The sequence below is a fragment of the Lissotriton vulgaris genome, chromosome 7, assembly GCF_964263255.1.
Source record: "Lissotriton vulgaris chromosome 7, aLisVul1.2, whole genome shotgun sequence".
NCBI classification, from domain to species: Eukaryota; Metazoa; Chordata; class Amphibia; order Caudata; family Salamandridae; genus Lissotriton; species Lissotriton vulgaris.
This window is the reverse complement of record NC_141695.1, coordinates 49,840,188-49,862,507: the sequence shown is the minus strand read 5'-3', so window position 1 is coordinate 49,862,507 and position 22,320 is coordinate 49,840,188. Positions and strand designations below refer to the sequence as shown.

General features: G+C 46.4%; 1 long non-coding RNA gene across 1 annotated transcript in view; it reads right to left on the bottom strand.

Annotated features, from left to right (window-relative positions):
- Nucleotides 1-9,302: 9,302 nt before the first annotated feature.
- LOC147700698 (uncharacterized) overlaps nucleotides 9,303-22,320 on the bottom strand; it is a 68,653-nt gene continuing 55,635 nt past the window's right edge. The window contains exon 4 of the long non-coding RNA XR_015297407.1: nucleotides 9,303-9,331. This is a non-coding gene — a long non-coding RNA (uncharacterized LOC147700698). The remainder of the gene's footprint in view (nucleotides 9,332-22,320) is intronic.

Sequence of the window (22,320 nt, the reverse complement as noted above, 5' to 3'; positions counted from 1 at the left end):
TAAGAAACATCGTAATGTGTAAATGAAATTGTACATGATATGAAACTGTTATTTTAATGTTTTAATTTTGTTTCATATTTTAATAAATACGGCCGGGAGGGTAACTCCCTCCCGCCTTCCAAAAGTTCAAGAACCGTTTCCGTCTTCCCATTCTTGGGGAGTGTGTTGGGAGGGGGTGACTGGTATCCCAACCATAGGAGACTGAGACATCTGCCTATTTAGCCGGTGTGCCACCCACTACTAGCATTCTGTAAATCAGGCACAAATGCGTGCGCGGATCTCCGTAGAAAAGTTTCGTAATTTAAAAGAGGCAGCAACATCTGGTCTTCACGTCGTTTTTTGTTTAATAGAGAACCACATATTTGGAACTGAAATAGACTTTTATGCAAATCCCATCGGATGTATTTATTGTTTTTCATAACACTGTGCATTGCCTTTCGGTTACTTCAGAGTACTCGGTATTTCAGAAATTTACATATTTGTAATAACCTAAGAAATAGCTCACTAATGTGTCTCTGGCATAAAGGATGATGAAATTAAACACATGTTATCCCAATTCATTTAATGCTAGTTATTACCTGGAGGTCGAATTCACCCATTAAAAAATTCACTGCTGCCTTCTTATTTTTGCCCTCTTCTCTGCGCTAGGATACCTGTATAGTTAGCAAAAACGAGGCAGAAGCACGGACCCACAATCTACCAGAACATATCCAGTTCAAGGAGAGTGGGGACCATAATAATGGAGAAAGTATCAAAACCACTCTATTCCTGGTTGAGAAGCGCAACATATTTTAAAAGTAAACCCCAGGACCAGATGTATAGCAGCTTGGAATATACAAGAAAATAGAAGAAGATATAGAACCACTGATTCACCTATATAGCTTTAAGATGTTATGTTATGTTATGTTATGATATGTTATGTTATGTTAAAAGAACTTGTTACCGCGCACGGACACCAATTGGTTTCATGGCGCTCAGAGACAAGTGGAAGGAAAGAACAGGTGTCAGTGAGGGGATTAATCATAAGCTAGCTGCAAGAGATAGGTTTTAAGAATTTTACGAAAAGTGATGTAGTCAGAAGTAAGCCGGATTGAGAGAGGGAGAGAATTCCAGGTAGAAGGGGCAAGAAAAGAGAAACAGGCGCCACCATGTTTCTTGCGTTTGTACCTGGGGGTAATTAAGAGATTGTGAGCAGAGGACCTAAGATGCCTTATTCAGTAGTTTTCTATAGCGCTAACAAGACCCGAAGGTAGCAGAGCGCTTTACAGTAAAAGGAATGAAAAGGTGAACAAAAAGACGCGTAACAAATTAAGGCGATCATCGAAATACAATAATGGAGGAGGGAAAGTTCATGGCAGTAGGACTTATTGGTAGTAGGATCCAGAGATAACACATAGTTCTGGGGGTGGTCCTAGTTACCCAGGACCTTGGGAACGGATGAGGAACAAGGATTTGAGTTGGTTCTTGAATACCGCATAGGACGGTATGGTTCTGATATGCGGGGGGATAGAGTTCCATATTTTGGGGGCATTTCCAGTGAAGGAGCAGTCCGCAGTTTTCTTCTTTCTGGTTTTTGGTAGGATGAGCAACAGGGAGTTAGAGCTTCTCAAATTTCTGCTTTGGCTTGCTTTTGTGAGCTTGTTTGCCAAGTATTCTGGTTTTCCGGGGTGGAGGGCCTTGTGGGTTAGGCATGCCGTTCTGAAGGTGCTGCGCATTTCCACCGGGAGCCATTCAAGTTCTTTGAGTACTGGGGAGATGTGGTCAGATTTTTTGCATCCTGTGATCATTCTTGCTGCCGCATGTAGTGTTGTTTTTAATGGAGCCAAGTGCGTTTTGGGGATGCCTGTTAGGATTGAGTTCCCATAGTCCAGTCTAGATAGAACTAGAGATTGCGTGGCTAGTTTAAGGTCCTTGTTTGGAATGAAAGGTTTGATTTTGTTCAGAAGTCTGAGGTTAAAGAAAGCACTTTTTGCCAAGTTCTTTATGTTGTTTGTCAAGGTTAGTTTGGGGTCTAGGGTGAAACCCAGAGATTTAACGGAATCAGCTAGCGTGAGAGAACCTTTAAGAGCATCAATCGACTTCAGTCACTCAATGATTTGAGGATTGTCTTCTTTGTTTGAGATGAGAAGAGTTTCGGTCTTGTCGGGATTGAGTTTCAGGTGATTCTTTGTCAGCCAATCTTGAACATCGTTTAAGACAGCATTTAGTCTGTGGATGTCGTTAAGTGAGTAGGTTTCCAGGTAGATCTGCGTGTCATCCGCGTAGACGTGGAAGAGGATATTGGCATTCCTGAGTAGTTTGGCGAGCGGTTCCATATAGATGTTGAAAAGCTGAGGAGAAAGTACTGATCCTTGGGGGACACCCTTGTTGACTTACTGGGTTTCGGAGGTGAAGTTCTTCATTTTTATTATTTGTGAGCGGTTGTGTAGAAAGGAAGAAAACCAGTCAAGAACTACCTCGCCGAGGCCAGCTCTTGCTTGCAGAGTCTTGAGGAGCAGCTTATGGTCCACCGTGTCGAAAGCTGCGGATAGATCAAGGAGTATGAGGAGGCAGCACTTGTCAGCGTCAAGAGAACCGTGAATGTTGTCTATGATGTTCAGCATCGCGGTTTCTGTGCTACGGCCTTGTCTGAAGCCGGATTGGAGGGGGTCCAGGAGATTGATGTTATCCAGATGGTGAATCAGTTGCAGGAGAACGCAGCGTTCCAGTGTTTTGGCGAGTAGAGGGAGGTTAGATATCGGTCTGAAATTGTTCAAGTCAGTAGCGTCAAGACCGGGTTTTTTCAGCAAAGGGGTGACTTGTCCCATTTTTAGACAGTCCGGGACCACTCCGCTTTGTAGGGAGCTGTTTATGATTTTGCCCCAGGTAGGTGCTAGGGTGAGCTTAATTTTTTTGATTAGTGAGGGGGGAATGGGGTCTGAGATGTGAGCTGATGGTTTGGAGGTCGAGATCAGCGAGATTATCTCAGCTTCCTGCACGTGGCGAAAGCTTAGCCAAGGGAGGGGAGAGGGGCCGGAAGGGACGGCCTGTGGGATGGCCGCATTGCTCTTTGGGAGGTATAAATTGTTGATGTCTAGAGATAGTTCGATTTTTAAGACCTTATCGTTGAAGAAACTGGCGAAGTTGTCGCATAGTTCTTTGGACGCCTGTAGGGGTGAGGGCTGAGGCTTGGATGTTTGATGTCTGATTATGTTGTAGAGCTCCTTAGGTCTGTTTTTGGAATTGGATAGTGCCTCTCGGAAGAAGCTGGATTTCTTGTTTTTGATATGGTTGTTATACTTCTTGCGGGCTGTTTTTAGTTGTAGGCGAAGGATGGCTGTTGGGTTGTTTCTCCACTTTCTTTCTTTGGCTCTCAAAGTTCTTCTTTCTGCGTTGAGGTCTGCATTGAACCTGGTTCTGGAAGGGGTGGCACGGCTTCTTTTGAGCTTTAGAGGAGCTAAATTATCGAGAATGGAGACTAGCTCAGAGTTGAAGTGGTCAATGAGATCATTGGTCGAGAGGTGTGGAAAGTTGTCTGGAAGAAGTGAACTTAGCTGACCTTCTAGAATGTCTAGGGGTACTTGGGAGAGGTTTCTCGACCATTTGGGGGGTCTTGGGGAGGTTTAAGCGGGATGATGGGGTGATTGATGTGGAATAGGATCATATGATGATCTGACCAGTCAACGGGAAGTATGTGGTTGACCGTGATTGAATTCTTTTGTTCAATGATGGCGTCCAGTATGGCTCCTTTGTAGTGTGTCTCCTCAGTGCAATGTTGAGTAAGGTTGTTGTCGGGAATGTGACGATTGAGGCTCAGAGAGATAAAGGCAGGGGCAAGTGCAGAAAGAGATTTGAAGACAGTGCAACCCATTTTAAAAATACAACGGGACGCGACCGGGAGCCAATGCAATCTTTTCAGCAGGGGCATGACGTGTTGGTACTTTGGCTGTTGGAAAACCAGTCTGGCCGCCTGGTTTTGTACCAGCTGAAGCCGATGAAGGTGGTACGCAGGGATCCCCACATACAAGCAGTTCGCATAGTCAATGCGTGAAGTGACAATGGCCCTAATAACAAGTATGAGAGCCTCTGAGGAAAAGAACCTTCGGATTTTACCAATTCTGGGTAGGTGATAACAGCAGGCCGAGGTGACGGAGTTGATTTGGGGCCTCATCGACAAGTCACTTGAAATGATGACATCAAGGCTCTTCACGGACTTGACTGGACAGGGAGGGGGACCAATGGCTTGGGGCCAGAAGCTAGGACTCCAAGGATTTAAGGGCCCTCCTGTCAAGACCAACTCAGTCTTGCTGGGGTTAAGCTTCAGCTGGCTGAAGTTCATCCACTCATAGATGGTAAGCATAATCGATTGAAAATTAAAGCAAGAGAGAGAAGAGGAATCAATAGGAAAGATTAGCTGTAGGTCGTCTGCGTAATTAAAGATGGTAACAGGAATTTGGCGGAGAGAGGCTAAGAGGGGTAGCATGTAAAGATTAAATAAAAGGGTCGATAGAGCAGAACCCTGGGTGACACCACAGAAAAGTGAAGATTGAGGAGCAGAGAAAGTGGAAAGTTGAACCGATTGAAAGCGGTGTTGAAGGAAGGACCCAATCCAGGTCAAGGCCAGGCCCTGAATACCCGCATTTCAGACACGGTCTATTTTAACCAGAAAAAGCCAAGAAGGAAAACAACTCCAGGTAAAGAGACTACCTGGGTTATCTATATCTAAGACTTGGAACCTGAAGTATCTCAGTGGAACACTTAGAAGTCAAACTCCCAAGAGGTCTTCCCCCCCAGCATTCCCCCAAAGAAAGCGAAGAGTTATTAAAGAAGGATATCCCAAATGTTGGAAACGATGACCCCAAGATTGATCCTGTCCTGAAGAAGGTGTTACAATATCTATGTGTTTGACACCGAAACGGGTCGACGCACTGTTCTGTAAATAGAATCCAAATAGAGCCTAGGGAACAACAAATATTCATAAATTACTGGTACTGTAATCCCTACAACTAAACATAGAAAGGCTTCTTTGGATCAAGTAAATGCATAGCAAGAATATTTCAAGCTATTGATAGAAAGGGGTTTATTTGAATATTAATTTATTAATGTACTGTGATTGTGTGATGATTCGAAAAAAAAATTCAAAGTTCCAAACTGTGATTAACTGATATACTGTGTTGCTGTAACAAATAGTTTTCTCCTGGTTTTTAATTTAATTTGTATATACTTTATGCGTTATTGTAAATACTTGTTTTTAATGTTATATATCATTTCCTTTATGATGATTTAACTATATATGTCTTCAGGAAGTGTTTCTGAATTTTAAAAAGGGAAGATAACGTTTCTTTTTCCACTGTTTATGATCAAATAAAAAAGACTGTAAACGTTACATTTTAGCGTGGAACTTTGATATTTACATTCATATTTATGCTTCATTGGATGTATGTGTTACATGATAAATTGTTATTGTTATTGTTATCTTGGTTTTATATCGAGCCAAATCACCGTCAGGTCTCAAGGCGCTTCTGACAGATACAGCAACAAGAAGTAGGATGAACAAGAATGCAGATTATCGGACTAACTTACAGAGATGCAAAGGCGTCTCTGAATAGACATGTCTTCAAAGATTTCCTAAAGAGGAGGAGATTAGGTTCTTTGCGAAGGGCCTCAGGTAGCTTATTCCACATTGTAGGGGCTTGGACTGAAAAGGATCGCCCACCTTTGGTCGCCATTTTAAAGTGCGGACATGACAGCAATTGGGAGTTGGAAGATCTTAAAGCTCGCTTGGGATTATACACTTCAAGCCTCTCTTTTATATAGGCAGGCGCCTGCCCATAAATTGCTTTATGGGCAATGCACAGGCTTTTAAATTCCACCCTTTGCTTTATAGGGAGCCAATGTAGCCTATGCAATAAAGGGGAAGCATGGGTCTGTCTGGGTGATCTAAAGATTAACCGTGCTGCATCATTCAGGGTGACCTGTAGACGGTTGATTAAATTTTTTGGTAGACCTAGATATAATGCGTTCCCATAGTCGATCCTGGAGACTATTGTTGCCGAAACAATGGTTCGGAGCATGTTTGTAGAAAGCAAAGGGACTAACTTTCGCAACTGCCTAATCAAGTTGGTGCAAGATCCAACAACGGCGGATACTTGGCTGGTCATTGAGAGCTCCTGGTCAATCTTAATACCAAGGATCTTTACGCTGGGTCATGGCTTTGGGGTCGGTCCAAGTTCTTGGGGCCAGAACAGATCATTCCATGGTGAGGTGGTAGTTGAAACTACCAGGACCTCCGTTTTATCGGGATTAATTTTTAGCAGATTCGTTGTCATCCAGCTCACTGTAAACCGCAGTATATTTTGGGCCATGGACTGAGCCGATGTTGTATTATCGATACTCAGCAACAGTTAAAGACTTTACAGCCCATGTTCACCAAGGAGTCTATCAGTGGCTGCAGATATAAGTTAAACAGGAGTGGCGAGAGTGCGGACCCTTGCGGGACTCCACACTCCAGGACACCCACATCAGATACACGATCTGCTAATTGAATCCTCTGCGTCCTCCCTAGCAGGAAAGACGTTAGCCATTGGAGAGCCTGTTCTTTTATCCCAGACATAGCCAGTCTGTCCAGGAGCAATGTATGGCTGACAGTATCAAACGCCGCTGAAAGATCTAAAAGTATCAGGGCGCTTGGTTTTTTACTGTCAGCCATGCATCTATGCTCATCCAGCACCAAGAGCATTAATAATTCAGTGCTATGATGGGCATGAAACCCCGCTTGCCGCTAATGGAGTAGATGACATGATTCCAGGAAGGGTGATAATGATCTTAATACATGCTGTTCTAAAATCTTAGACAGAAAAGGCAGCTGGGATATTGGCCTGTAGTTTTCCAAGCTGGTTGGATCGGCCCCTGTTTTTTTTATCAAGTGTTTAACACGTGCCTCTTTAAAGCTAGCTGGTAATAGTCCTGTAGCTAATGAGTTGTGAGAGAGAGTGAGTAAAAAAGCAGAAATCCAGGGATTCTCTTTTGACTTTTTGTCCACTGCACCCTGTTCCCTGGAACTAATGGGGTCTTCTCTCATTCCTAAAACGTAAGAGAAATGCAGCCTGGAAGACAAGTAACTGTCTCCAGTTAAACGGTGAAAAAACGGAAATGTTGCTTTTCTGAAAGGCTCAGCTCCTCTCCACCACCGATTTGTGGCCCAAGTAATCAGGGGCAACTCCCTCCCCTGGTGACACCACAAAAAACCTGGATGTTAAACTAGACTAGGGACTATCCATGAAGGAATACATAGTTGAAATCTGTTGTTCCTGTTTTGCGACTATGAGACTACTGAGGAGGGTCTTTCCTTGGCTAGCTTCTTTTGCCAGGAAAACATTGGTCCAGGACTAGTTCATTAGCCTCCTTGATTACAGTAATTCTATGTTTATCGAAGCTAATGGCACCTTACTCTCTAAACTCTAGGTGGTGCACAACACAGCTACCCGACTGGTCTGTAATGTCGCAGCCCACTCACAGAGCACTTTAATGGCTTCCTATCAGAAATCTTTTTATAGATATGTTGCCTTGATGGGTAGAACCCCTTTATAGCAAATACAAGGAGATGATGGACGGGGCGCTGAAACCTTTCAGACACTCACCCCCAGTCACAGATCTGGGTTGAATCCATCAACGTTCTTTAGCTCACTTTGCCACCCCAGTTCAGACACAGCTGTATGCAAATCAGTCTTGACCCTTTGCCTCATGGGAACAGTCCAGCCCGAACTGCCAAGCCCTGTCTTCCATGGACTGGAAACAAGCATTCCGGGACCGGTTTAGGCTAACAGCCCTCATCAGCTAGGCTAGCTTGAATCCAGTGGCAAAGTGAACAATGGACCCACTTCTGGGCATAACCTGCCAACTTAGGGAAAACAAAGCAAAATCAAGGAGATGATGGACGGGGCACTGAAACTTTTCAGACACTCTGCCCCAGTCACAGATCTGGGTTGAATCTATCATCATCATGAACCCCTTCATTCCTAAAGGACAAATTGCATATATATCAGCCTTCCTGCATTTTAAGATCTAGCGCTAAGGAGCTACTTACTGTCCCCGTGTTCTTATCCCTAGATACGGTGGCAGAGCTTTTTCTTTCACAGTCCCTAGTGCCTGGAATCAACTCCATCTCTACTTCTGCTCGGATTTCACTAAAGTAAAAAAAATATTGAAAACCTGTTTTAGGTTCTGGATGTTTGTTATGTGCTGGCCGAGCACTATGATATACCTCTGGGTAGGTCTGTTGCACTTTATCAAGTTAAAATAACATGCCGCTCACTGTGGGTTGCTGCTGGGGAGAAGGACTTGGGATTTTTGCGCACTGCAAGCGCTTTCTGAATTGGACCCTGCGGGCTGCCTTGTGAGGAAAGGAGACGAAGTGTACCACACGCCGAGGGACTGCGAGGACCAGCAGGCTCGGTGAGTCACAGCTGCTGCCTCTTCCCTCGGCGTTCCCACCCCCCCACCTGGACATTTGAAATACTTTTCGGGCCCCCGCTCCGCGGGTGCCGCTCACTGTGGGTTGCTGCTGGGGAGAAGGACTTGGGATTTTTGCGCACTGCAAGCGCTTTCTGAATCGGACCCTGCGGGCTGCCTTGTGAGGAAAGGAGACGAAGTGTACCACACGCCGAGGGCCTGCGAGGACCAGCAGGCTCGGTGAGTCACAGCTGCTGCCTCTTCCCTCGGCGTTCCCGCCCCCCCACCTGGACAATTGAAATACTTTTCGCGGCCCCCGCTCCGCGGGAGCCGCTCACTGTGGGTTGCTGCTGGGGAGAAGGACTTGGGATTTTTGCGCACTGCAAGCGCTTTCTGAATCGGACCCTGAGGGCTGCCTTGTGAGGAAAGGAGACGAAGTGTACCACACGCCGAGGGACTGCGAGGACCAGCAGGCTCGGTGAGTCACCGGTGCTGCCTCTTCCCTCGGCGTTCCCGCCCCCCCCCCCCCACCTCCAGAGATTTAATCTCGCTCATATTTCCGCGACGCGGGACGCGCGTGGGACATAGCCCGGGGCTAAGCCCGGGCAAAGGGCGGGCCCTCTGCGGCCCTCATCGGACTAAGGAGGACGGGGACGGGCCACCCCCTTTGTCTGTTTAGAGGTAAATTTCCGACTTGTACTTTCTGTAACTATGCCTAAGCCCAAAACAGGGGATATGTCCGACAAAATCCCGGATGATATATTTGCACATTCTCCATCTAGTATTCCTTGGCTGGATGACTTAAATAGCCTGTGTAAGGTTAAGTATGTTCCAGCAGCACTTTCCCCCACGTTAAAATGCTGCAGCTTATCACTATGTCCAAGGGAGCTGAAATCCTTCCCTGATACCCATAAAATACCTCCCAGGGTTACACCTGCCAAAAGGAAGATCGATGGGGACAAAGACAATGGGAGTCTTCCTAAAACACAAAAACTTGATAAACCTTCTCTAAGTCCTATACCACCTTTAATTAATTTGTCCTTTATTTCGCCACCTGTTGCTAACCTGGACGACTTATCACCATCCTCCCATCAGGCTCTGCTGACTATGGTCGAGCAACTGATCAAATCTTTAATACACCCCTTGATGGACAAAATCACTACGTTGGGGGAGAAGCTGACGGGGTTGGAGAACACTATTGAATCTCTTCTGAAATCCTCAACCAACGTTGCAACAACTCAATGCCCGCCGACAACCGCTCTTCCAAATCTACCTAATCTGATCACTCCTTATGAAGCGGTGGCTACTCAATTGCCAATTCCCACCTCCTTGTTGCCTATCAATCCCAAAGCCCCCCCAAAATTGACAACAGCACGTCACATTCCATCTAAACATGTGCGCACCACCCATATACACTTACCTCCAGAAGCAGCGCCTTTTGTAATTGTTCTCTCTGGAGTTCCCGAACTAACAAAGGGTAAAGCTGAGAGACAACATCAACTTATGAACAAGGTCAAGTTCTGGTTATCTAAAAACAGACTTCTGCCCTACCATCTTGATGGCCGAATAATAAGTGTCCGGAGGGTGGGCTGGCTTGGACCCCTTAAAAAAGACATCTTGGGCGATTTGATCCTGATACGATTTAGGAGCAGACATATTGTGCCATACATGCAGACATGGCTATCTCAAAATGGCGATGGACTTATTTCTACCTGGAATCTACATGACTTTTACCCTAATACGTCCTACATGCTTTCCCCTACCCCCCGGGGCATTGACAACAACCCAGTGGGTAGAGGAACCCATTTAAGTAATGGCACTAGTTTTTCAGTGGCTTTTAATTGTCCTAAACCATCGTACAATAGTTTTATGTATTGTAATTATTAAATCGTTTAGAACACTGTTACCTACAATGTTGCCTAAAGGTTGTGTAAAGCATGCTTAACCCTTTTAACTGTGCAATTTAAAGCCATTATGAGTTTTATTTTAAAATGTTTTCTAAAACGTATTCTAATATCTGTCTGAATGCTTTTATGATTTTAAACCTAAAATCGAATAAAGCCTTTTTTGATTTGATTTGAACTTAACATAACAACATGTGTGTTGTACTTCTGTCTATGTATGTTTATGGCACGAAGAGCTTAATCCATGAGTGTACATTTCTGACTACATGTGCCAGTTCGGCTGTACGTATTTTGTAGGGAGTATTTGTGCAATTTGCTGGGTTTGTTTATTGTTTCTGTAGGTATACATGTATGCAGTATTTCTATAGGGCAAACAAAGCAATAGATGTCTTTTTTTATAGTATTTTATATAGCGCAAACTTGACCCAAATCAGGTATCAGAGTGCCTTACATAGCACCAGTTGAGGACACATTCATTGTTGTTAGCCACGGGGAGATTAAGTGATTTGCCCAGAATCACAGGTTGGTCAGCGTCATTGCCGAGACTCAAACTCAGTTCCCCAGATTTGAGGTCAGCTGCCCTAGCCGGTATACACCTGTTACAACGCATTCGTTACTCCGCACTACCATTACAACGCGACTTTTACAACGCATACCATTACAACACATTGCGCTGGGGGGCGCTCTAGGATAGGGAATAAGTATAATTTACTATCCAACACCTTCCCTAGGGTCCACGGGGACTGGAGTTAGAATAGTAAATTATACTTACCACTATCCAGCACCTCAAAGCGCTATGCGTTGTAATGGTATGCGTTGTAATGGTCGCGTTGTAATAGTAGGTAGTTGTAACGGTATGCGTTGTAACATGGTACATCCGCCCTAGCCATTAGGCCAACTCCTCTCTCCAAGTTAAGTGCTTTTAGTGGTAAAAGTCCAGGAAAAAGTTAATGAATGTTAGAAGAGGAAGATGATTTGGGAACTGTTAACGCATTGTTACGAAGTGTTCTTTAAAGAAGTCTATATTCAACATTTTTCTACATTGGAGCAGTGTTGGTGTGGCTCTCATGGATGCAGGGATGTTGTTCCAGATCTAGGTTGTATAGTTGGAAAACTATTGCTACCTTGTTATTTGTTTTGCATTCTTTTTGGACTGCATTCTGCAGTCTAAAATTGTCCTAGCTCTAGGTGAACTAGGGCAGTTATGGCAAGCTTGTCTGCAGGATAAACAGGGGTGCTGATCATGATGGCTTTGTAAATGGTGCAGCTAAATATGATTTGAGCTGCAAGGGGAGCCAATAGATATCCATCAAGATGGGGGTGATCTCATCATATTTCTTAATGCCCTGGATGAGATGTTCTGCTGCATGTAGGATCCTCTTAAGGGGTTCCAATATGGAGCTGGGAGGCCATAAAGCAGTCTGTTACCGCTATCCAGATGTGGAAGCACCAGGGGTTGAAAAGCAATTCTAAAGCCCTGTTGTGGAAAAATTAAGTTTCACTTTCACTTCCAGAGATCCGGTACTAGCCCTTTCTTATCTTTTGGCTATGTGTTTGAAGTTGCATAAAAGCTGATTGTTCTTTACATGAGACAATTAATAATTAAGACACAGCCACTCTAACCTGCACTTTGCACTAGAAAAACAACACAGAAACAGAAAAATTGAAGGACTAGCAACATAAAAGCGTGCTTACATTTGTGGGAACAAAAGACTTTAAATGTGATAAGTCTAACATGCTTAATAATTAAGTATTATAACAGAATAGGTAAGAAAATGTTTGATTAAAATGCTTTTACTTGCAAAGTAGAGCAATTCTTAATGATGAGACTTAGCATCTCTATTGCTTTCACTCTGATGCACCAAGAGAAGTAGAACCTGGTACAATTATATTACTCTACATGGTATATGGATGTTATTTACAGTATTAATACTTGACATTATTATGATGATGAAAACCTAAAAACTATTTTAGTGAAATGATTTTTAGGAATATTTTACATAGACTTACTTTGAAAATTGTGGTAGTAGGCCATGACAAGTTCAGACATGTCTCTGTAAATATTACTGATTTAATTATGGTTTTATCTAATTATGAGGTGACATCCTGATTTGTCCCCCCTCACTACAGCCAACAAAGGTCCATCCGTCTCTGTGGTAAAGTGTAGTGATGCGAAGTGTCAAATCGGAGTAGGACCCAATACTGTTAGAGGAGTAGAGTAAATATTAACACTTCTGTTCAATCAATCAATCAATCAAAGACATTTATAGAGCGCACTACTTACCCGGAGGGTCTCAAGGCACTTGGGGGGAGGGTGGGTGCTGCTACTGCTCGAACAGCCAGGTCTTGAGCTTCTTCCTGAAGGAGAGGTGGTCTTGGGTCAGGCGCAGGTCGGGAGGGAGGGAGTTCCAGGTCTTGGCGGCCAGGTAGGGGAAGGACCTTCCTCCTGTTGTCGTTCTTCGGATGCGGGGGATGGCGGCGAGGGCGTGACTGGCTGATCGGAGATGGCGTTTGGGAGCGTAGAAGTTGATGCGGTTGTTGAGGTAGCTCGGGCCTTGATCGTGTAGGGCTTTGTGTGCGTGGGTGAGGAGACGGAAGGTGATTCTTTTGTTGACGGGGAGCCAATGCAGGTCTCTCAGATGTCCGGAGATGTGGCTGTGTCGTGGGATGTCGAGGATGAGTCTGGCTGAGGTGTTCTGGATCCGCTGGAGTCTCTTCTGGAGCTTGGCGGTGGTTCCGGCGTAGAGGGCGTTGCCGTAGTCCAGTCTGCTGGTGATGAGGGCCTGGGTGACCGTCTTCCTGGTCTCGGTGGGGATCCACCAGAAGATCTTCCGTAGCATGCACAGGGTGTTGAAGCAGGAGAGGGCGTTGACTTGTCTGGTCATGGAGAGGGAGGAGTCCAGGATGAAGCCCAGGTTGTGTGCGTGGTCTGTCGGTTTGGGTGCGGTGCCCAGGGCGAGGGGCCACCAGGAGTCGTCCCAGGCGGAGGGCGAGGAGCCCAGGATGAGGACTTCCGTCTCGTCTGAGTTCGGTTTCAGGCGGCTGGTCGTCATCCACTCGGCTACGTCTTTCATCCCTTCGTGAAGGTTGGCTCTGGCGGCGGCGGGGTCGTTGGTCAGGGAGAGGATCATCTGGGTGTCGTCAGTGTAGGAGATGATGTTGAGGTTGTGTTGGCGTGCGATGGCCGTGAGGGGGCTCATGTAGACGTTGAAGAGGGTGGGGCTCAGCGAGGATCCTTGAGGGACGCCGCAGATGACTTCGGTGGCCTCTGACTTGTACAGTGGTAGACGGACTCTCTGTGTTCTTCCGTCAAGGAAGGAGATGATCCATTCCAGTGCCTTCTCCTGGATTCCGATGTTGCTGAGGCGCTGCACTAGGGTGCGGTGGCAGACAGTGTCGAATGCCGCGGAGAGATCTAGGAGGATGAGGGCCGCTGTTTCTCCATTGTCCATCAGGGCTCGGATGTCATCGGTGGCAGCGATGAGGGCGGTCTCGGTGCTGTGATTGGCTCGGAAGCCAGACTGTGAGGGGTCGAGGGATCCATTTGTCTCGAGGAAGGCGGCCAGCTGTTTGTTGACGGTCTTCTCGATGACTTTGGCTGGAAACGGGAGGAGCGAGATGGGGCGGTAATTCTTGAGTTTGGTGCGGTCCGCTGTTGGTTTCTTTAGTAGAGCACTGAGTTTGGCGTGCTTCCAGCTCTCCGGGAAGGTGGCGGTGTCGAAGGAGGTGTCGATGATGTCCCGCAGGTGGGGTGCGATGACAGCGTCGACCTTGTTGAAGACGTGGTGAGGGCAGGGGTCGGTCGGAGATGCGGAGTGGATGGAGTTCATCATGCGGACGGTGTCTTCAGTGCTGATCGGAGTCCAGGCGCGGAGGGTGGTGGTAGGGGGCGGTGGTTCGGTCGTGGCGTGCGTCGGTTGAGTGCTGAAGCTGTTGTGTATGTCCGCGATCTTGTTGTGGAAGTAGGAGGCGAGGGAGTTGCAGAGGTCTTGCGAAGGGTGATGTCGTTGTTTCCAGCGTTGGGGTTGGAGAGCTCTTTCACGATGTTGAAGAGTTCCTTGCAGTTGTGTGCGTTGTTGTCCAGCCGGTCCTTGAATGCAGTTTTCTTGGTGGCGCGGATCAGTAGGTGGTGCTTCCGGGTGGCAAGCTTGAGGGTGGTCATGTTGTCCGGTGTTGGTTCCCTTCTCCAGGCTTTCTTGAGGGCTCGGCAGTTCTTCTTGGAGCTCTTGAGTTCGTGGGTGAACCATGGGGCCTTCTTGCTGCCGGGTCTGCTGGGCGGGGTCCTCAGTGGGGCGAGTTCGTCCGCGCAGTTGCTGATCCACTTTGTGAGGTTGTCGGCGGCCTGGCTGGGGTTCGCTGAGCTGGCGGGAGGGTTCTGGCTCAGGGAAGCGGCGAGCTGGTCGGCTGTGATCTTGTTCCAGCTTCTTCGAGCAACCTGTTGCTGGTGGTGGTGGATCGTCGTTCTTCTGAAGGTGAAGTGGACGCAGCTGTGGTCCGTCCAGTGGAGTCCACTGAAGGCGTGGCTGAAGGCGATGTCTTTGCTGGATGAGAAGACGGCATCGAGTGTGTGTCCGGCGAGGTGGGTGGGGGTGGACACCAGCTGCTTGAGTCCGAGGTTGGCGAGGTTGTCGAGCAGGGTGATGGTGTTGCGGTCGTTGTTGTTCTACAGGTGGAAGTTGATGTCCCCCAGGAGGATGTAGTCAGCGGAGGGGAGGGCATGCGGGCTGACGAAGTCGGCGATGTCCTCGCTGAATTGTGTGCGTGGTCCCGGGGGTCGGTAGATCAGGGTGCCTCTGAGGGTGGTCTTCGGGTCGGTGCGGATCTGGAAGTGTAGGTGTTCGGCGGTAGTCAGGGTGTCGTCGGTGTTGGTCGGGATTTGGATGGTGTCCCTGTGGATGATGGCGATGCCTACCCCAGTCAGGATGTTGCGATCTCTCCGGGTGATCTTGTATCCCTCTGGGATGGCGATGGCGATGTCGGGCACTGAGGAGTCGTTCATCCAGGTTTCCGTGAGGAAGGCAACGTCAGGAGCTGTGGTGTCGATGAGGTTCCAGAGTTCGATGGCGTGTCTGTGGACGGAGCGGGTGTTGAGCAGGATGCACTTGAGGTGGTTGCTGCTGATGTTCGGCTTGGCGGGTGCTGGTGCGAGGCAGGTCCGGGTGCAGGTGAACTCTGTTGGGTCGACATACTTGATAGTAATATTACTACTGTTCCTAGTTTGTTGTTCTTGGAAAATAACAGGAATTCTGAATTGGTAGAATTGAGCTTCAGGCAGGAGCTAGATATCTATATCCGGACGATGTGCATTGTTTGAACCACTGGATGTGTGAGAAAGATGAGACTTTCAGGCAGAGTTGTGTATCATCAATATATTGGTGAATCCTGATGTTATCTTGAACAGAGTTCCAAGCATTCGGCCAATTAGCATCTTGAATATGGAATAGACGCTAGATGTCCGAGCGTCACTTTTTTGCACCTAATAGGGGGAAAAAATGCTGCTACCTGAAAAAAATGGCAAACTTTCATGAATGCAGCAATGGAGCAGACAGGAGTGATCACAGCCTAGGACAACAACCCTAACAACCTCAATACCAGCCAGGATGACCAGCCAAAACAAAAGTGCTGCAGATGAAAGCATCAGTTTTTTTCGTGCAAATGGTATCAACAAAGAGTTTGGGGTGCTGAAATCACCACCTTCCCAGCTTTCAGGGACTGACAGAATTTTGTCAGGAAATCAAAATTTTGTACACAGTTTTGGCATTTTATTGGGACTATTTTTCCTATTTTTGTGGACTTTCAACCTCCTTCCAGTTAGTGGTGAAATGGGTAGAAAACAACAATGGATTCTGGAAAGCTATACATTTCAACAAAGTAGACAAAATTCTGAGTTCAGCAATGTGTCATTTGTGTAGATCCTTCAAGGTCTTTTTAAAGAAACTAACAGTTGAAAATTGGAAAAATTGAAAATGAGTTGAAAAAAACAGCCATTTGTGCCAACATTTTCACCTGTAACTTCTTCTAAGTATGACAGATATCTTAAATCAATATAGCGTTACATCCGTCCTTCTGGTTGTGAGGATATATAAGACTTGTGGGTTCACAAGTCCCCGAGGAACCCAGAGCCAATAACTGAGCAGTATCTTGCAATGGTTTTTATTGTGTACTGGGTCTATAGAAATTCATTTTGGGAAATATAAACAGTGAAAAATCAGTGTGAAAGACACCTATGTATTTCTGAAATGGGAACAAAATCTAGAATTTAGAAGCAGTAGCTATTTGGTTTGGGTTTGGTAGGTTTCCCAAGATGGCAGCCGAGCCCGGGGGACAAAAACCCAGGTGACCAACCTTGCAAAACCAGGTAATGTTGTGATTGGTAATTTTGAATTCTCCACTATATGTTTTGGGCCATTGCCTGTCATAGGTACTTGCGCCATCCTCATGGGTGAGGTGCCATTTTTATTGGGAGACCTGGGGGAATGCTGGGTGTTAGGAAATTTGTGTCAGCCTGGTGATCCCACACAGCTAAATTTGAGGTTTGCAGGGGATTCTGGGTAGGAAAACATTGGTGAGTCCACCCAAGCTATACCTCCCTGGACTTCCCCTGGGGTCTAGTTTTCAGAAATGTGGGGTTTTGGTAGGTTTCCCTAGATGGCCAAAAACCTAGGTGACCCCCCCCACTTGCAAAACCAGGTAATTTTGTGATAGGTAATTTGGATGTCTCCACAATACATTTTGAGCCCTTACTTGTCGCGGGTACTTAGCCCACCCACATGAGTGAGGTACCCTTTTTATCGGAAGACTTTGGAAAATGTGGGATGGGTGGAATTTTGTAGATCCACCTAGATTCCAGAACTTTCCATCACAGAAATATGACGAAAATGTGTTCATTTAAACTAAGTTTGAGATTTGTAATGCTATGATTCCCTAGGTGCCTGTTGCGCTAGGGCCTAAAATCAATAGGTAGGCACATTGCGTAAAAAAAGTCAGTGCCTAGTTGGCTTTCTTCTGCGGGGGGTGTTTCCCTGATAAGCCTCCAAGGGAAGGGGGGGGCAGAAACAATATGGCTTTATTTTTAGTGGGATGGTATGCCCATTCTGGACAGCCCTCACCTCCACGTATAAAAAAGCCAGCGTAATCTCTGGTGCCTAGAGTTCTCTCTGCTGCCCCCAGGGGGGGCAGATCTGGGGCTACTGACCCCATCTGCCTCCTGGGGGGCAGAAAGACTTTGCCATGTTTTGGGGGGTGGTGGGGGCATTGACATGCCCATTCTGGGTTGCCCCCACCCCTGAATTTTGAAAACAAATCTCCCCTGATGCTTAGTGAGCTTTCTGCCCACAGGGGTCCAGATAAGGGGCTATTGCCCCCATATGCCTCGGTGGGGGGGGAGAAAGACTGTGGCAATTGTTTGGGAGGGTGGGGGCATCAGCATGCCCATTCAGGGCAGCCCCCACCAATATGTTTAAAAAAAATCATAATCATTGGTGCCTTGTGGAATTTTTGCCCCCCCACCCGGGAGGCAAATCAGGGGCTACTGCCCCCATCTGCCCCCTGGGGGGGAGCAGAAAGATGGTCTCAACTTTTTTTGGGGGTGGGGGAATTGACATGCCCATCCTGGGCAGCCCCCAACCCCTACATAAAATTTAAAAAAAAACTGACATCTAGTGGGAGTTTCTGCCCCCCCAGAAGCAGATTAGGGAGTACTGCCCCATCTGGCCCCTAGGGAGGGCAGCAAGATGGGAGTTTTGGTGTGGGGCAGTGGGGGCATTGGCATGCCCATCTTGGGCAGCCTCCAGACATAAATCAAATTTAAAAAGTGGGCTTTCTGCCGCCCTGGGGGTCAAAAACACTGGCATTTCACTGGGGGGGGGGGGCATTGTCATGCCCATCTTTGGAAGCCCCACCCCAAACAAAAGAATCCCTGGATCTAATGGGCTTTCTGCCCCCCCCGGGGGGGAGATTGGTGGCCTAAAGCTAAAATTGCACCAAAAGAAAATTGGGGGAGCAAAGGCCCTTGCCCAATGGGCAGCTCCCCCTCCCTGGTGTCTAGTAGGTGGATCCCTGCTTGGGATTTGCCCTCCTGGAGTGATCCCTGAGCAGGTATCCAATGGGGAGGGGTATCTCTCCTTCCCAATTATACTTCTCATGACTTTCTACGTGCCCAGGGGGCTGAGATGGCCCCCTGAGCACGTAGAAAGTGAAACTGAAATGGGCCTATCAGCTCGTTTCAGTTTTGGTTTATTTGAAATGACGTTAGCGCGACGTTTCAGAGAAACCAAGGCAACACCATAGGGAACTAAGGAAGCTCTACCCCAGCTCCTGAGGTTGTTGGGGCAAAAAGGAAATCCCTCTGGTGCACCAGAGGGATTTCCGGTGCAATATACAAGGATGGCTGGGAGCCGTCCTGAGCACGCGAACACCGTGGTTCTGGATGGCTCTCGGCCGACCAGAGTATCGAAGGGGTTAAGGTGGCATAAATATGGGGCAGCGGCAAAATTAAGACCAGGAAAAACCTGGTCTTACTCTGGCAAAACAAGGAGAAATGCTTTATTTCTCCTCGTTTTTGCTGTTTCTATGTGTGCTGCGTTATGCAGCACATGTGCATTAACGTGTTCATTACTGCACATAAACAATCATTAAAATATTTACGCAATGCAACTTCTATGCAGCACACGTAGAGGTTACAAAACGCCACTGGTTAGTGCTTATATGCCGAAAGGGACACATCCCTGCACATAAACAATCTTCCAATGCAACTCAAGCACCCTTGCACAATGGTGCAAGAGTGTCTGCATTGGCGCTAGGCACCTGTAAGGCAGGGCTGCACCGTAGTCTTGTAAATACGGTGTAGCCCTGAGTTTCTGAAGTGGTGAAGCGCAGCTTTCAGCCAACAAGGCTAACACTGCGCTCTGTCACTTCATTGACATTATACCCCTGGATGTGGTAGTCCAGCACACCAGGAGCAGCTGGACCCCTTGGAGGAGCAGGTGTCAGAGGTAATCTCCAAGGAATCGGTGATATTAGCTGGGGGACAGGACAGTGCTGGCTATGACGATCAACAACAGCAGCAGGGTAAGTTGCAACAAGGAGCAATGTCAGTAACTAGGTCATATTATGCACTGTAGGCAGCCTTGCCCCAGCGTTCTGTTGCACTGTCTGCATACCAAAGGGTAGTATGCTGGCTCATCTATGGTTACACATAATATTAACAATATTTTGCAGCAGGGCAGTACTGCAAGCCTTCTAGCTGTGCTGCCCTACATCAAAAGAAAACTACATGAATGTGCCGTCTCTACACGACATGGCAGATTCCTGTTCTTACTGCCAGTGCTGGTGCACATTCAGCAGCCGACTGCCGTAGCAGGCACCCTTGCCCCTTGGTGCAAGAGTACCTACGGTGGCACTAACCAGTCTATTGTTCACCAGTCAGATGAAGGCACAGGGATGCGTTGTATTGTTGTAAACACAGCGCATCCTTGCACTTTCCTAATGACACATCTGTGCGCAGCAAGATGGTTTGGGGTGCTGCTCTGCACGTTATGTTTAGGAAATATGCCCCTCTCTCACCTGTGCCCATGCACTTTAACCTATCCTGGAAATCCATAGCATGGAATGGGTTTCTCAGAGGAGAAACAACCCACCTGAGGAGTGGGGGATATGTAGGCAATGGAAAGTATCAACACATAGGGCATTTCGAGAGCCATGTCCATAGTAGTCTAGATTAAACTATATTACACTCAGCTGCCCTGGCATGCAGAGTCAGAGCACACAGGTTTCAGCTGCCATGGTAGGGATCACCTGAACTCCTCTCATCTACTTAATCTGACTGGGTGTGGCAGTGAATGCAAGTGATGTACACAGGAGGACCATGGGGCATATGTACAAACAATTTGCAGCAAACAATTCTGCTGCGCTAAGCTGCTTAATTTAAAAAATGCAGGGATGCACCATGTTTACGGGAATATGTGCCACCCCTGTGCTCACCCCTGTGCCAGAGCAAAAAGAACAGCTGTGTGCCAACGCAGGGACCCTTACACATAGATACCAGTGTGTTTACTTCTGGCTCTGGAGTATCTTGCTGCAATCTCTCTCGTCCCCCCTCCCAGATACATTCTATAGACAACTAAATTGCTGAACACAAGGTCACCAATGGCGCCCAGGTTGCTTATTCAGGTTGCAATTTGTTTACAAATAGAAAGTGCGAAGGGGACAAGTTTTGAAGCGAGTTATAAGACAACAGGCTACTGATCAGGTGGAAATAAGCACTCTACAGCTGTAAGATGGATAACACAAGACCGTGCCCCTGATATTAACATGGAAAAGGCTCGGAATCTGCAGGTGTAAATCAGAGGTCACAAGGTGGACTGGAGGTGGCCAAACTTGACTGCACTCACAGCCATTGGAGAACAGCTTGGAAAACAGATTGATCTCTTCAGTCATGTGTCCCAGCCTTCTCAAGGCTTACCAATATCAATTGCCTGGCAGAGTAGCAGATACTGAGTCAAATTTGCCTCAATGAGACCATTGACAAAAGAACTACAGAATCAGGTAGTGGACCACTAGGAATGAATTTGTTATCCAAAATTCCAAGCATAGGGCTCAAAGGGTAGCTTTAGGAGGACTGGCATACCAGAAAAACCTGAATATGTAAGCATTGAATTATATCTGGAGGATTTGTTTAGCAAACAGATAGAGCCTCGTGGCTTATCAAGCTTCTTGTCATTGAATAGTGCATTCCAGGTTCTGGGGCCTTCTCCTTCATCAAGTTCTCACCCTAGACTGGTGGTGACTTGATTATGCAATTATAACGACTGAGACCATTTAAACCAGAAAAAAGAGACACATCCAGGTTAACAAGAAGAAGATGATCATCCATCGGAACTTCGTGGGAGCAGTGCTGTCCAGATGCAACTCATTTCTGGCAATAAAAAGGAGAATCAAAGAAAGGAACATCAAATGCATGCTTACCTTCACTGACAAAATAAACATCATCCGAAGAGGCAACACTTACTTCTTCACAATCCCAAAGAAGCAACTGCTAATAACATTCAATGACAGAAGGCACCTTGGCGTGCTCAACTAAGAACATGGAGACAATGGTGCACCATTAGGAAACATTTTCATCACAGCAAATACAGGCTGGTAAGTGGATGCAGATCAGGTCTGGGCCAACTTGAAGAATGAAGGACACTGACATCAAGTTCTAGCATCTCCATATTGCATTCAACAACAGAGGATGAAGAACAAGAAGTGGAGGATTAAACTGGAGGATTAGTCTCATGTGAGAGCCACCCCAATGATGTCCAACTCATCATTTGGACAGACGCACCATGGCCTACATACAGAGGCGGCGTACTCTGAGACACAATTGTGGCAATTTTGAATTGTTACACTACATATGAGGGCTACATGGTTTGTAACAACTTCCTCATCTGTGGTGATGATACAGTAAGGGTAAATCACAGATGTGAATCCTAAACAATACAGAACGTTTTACTCATATGATATGGTTTGAGGAATTTTTTACCTTGAATCGAATGGAGCCAGTTGTGCCGGCAGGCTCTGGGAGTGAGTTATGTTGTGTTTGGGACTTTCACAAAAAGGAAGTAGACAACTTTCAATAATGTGATGCTTGTACAGGTTAGGTCTGCTTTGTATCCCTGGTCTATCACTGAAAATATTCCCAGACCAGGAGAAAGACATTTGAACATCACAAATGATGTGTTTAACATGTTATGAATTCCTTGCACAGAATGTTAGAGGATAGGACAATTTATGTATATTGGGTGGACAAAATATCATGTCAAAAAAGACGATTTAAAAAATGTCAAGACTGTAAGCGCAAAAAAACGTATTGATTTACTATTCTTAATTCCACATCAATGTACCTTGAAGATATATATGTACATATATTTGAAATTAAGTATGGTAAAGCTTTACTTACCATCCAAATTTTTTTTTTTTTTTAATAAATCTTTTTATTAAACAA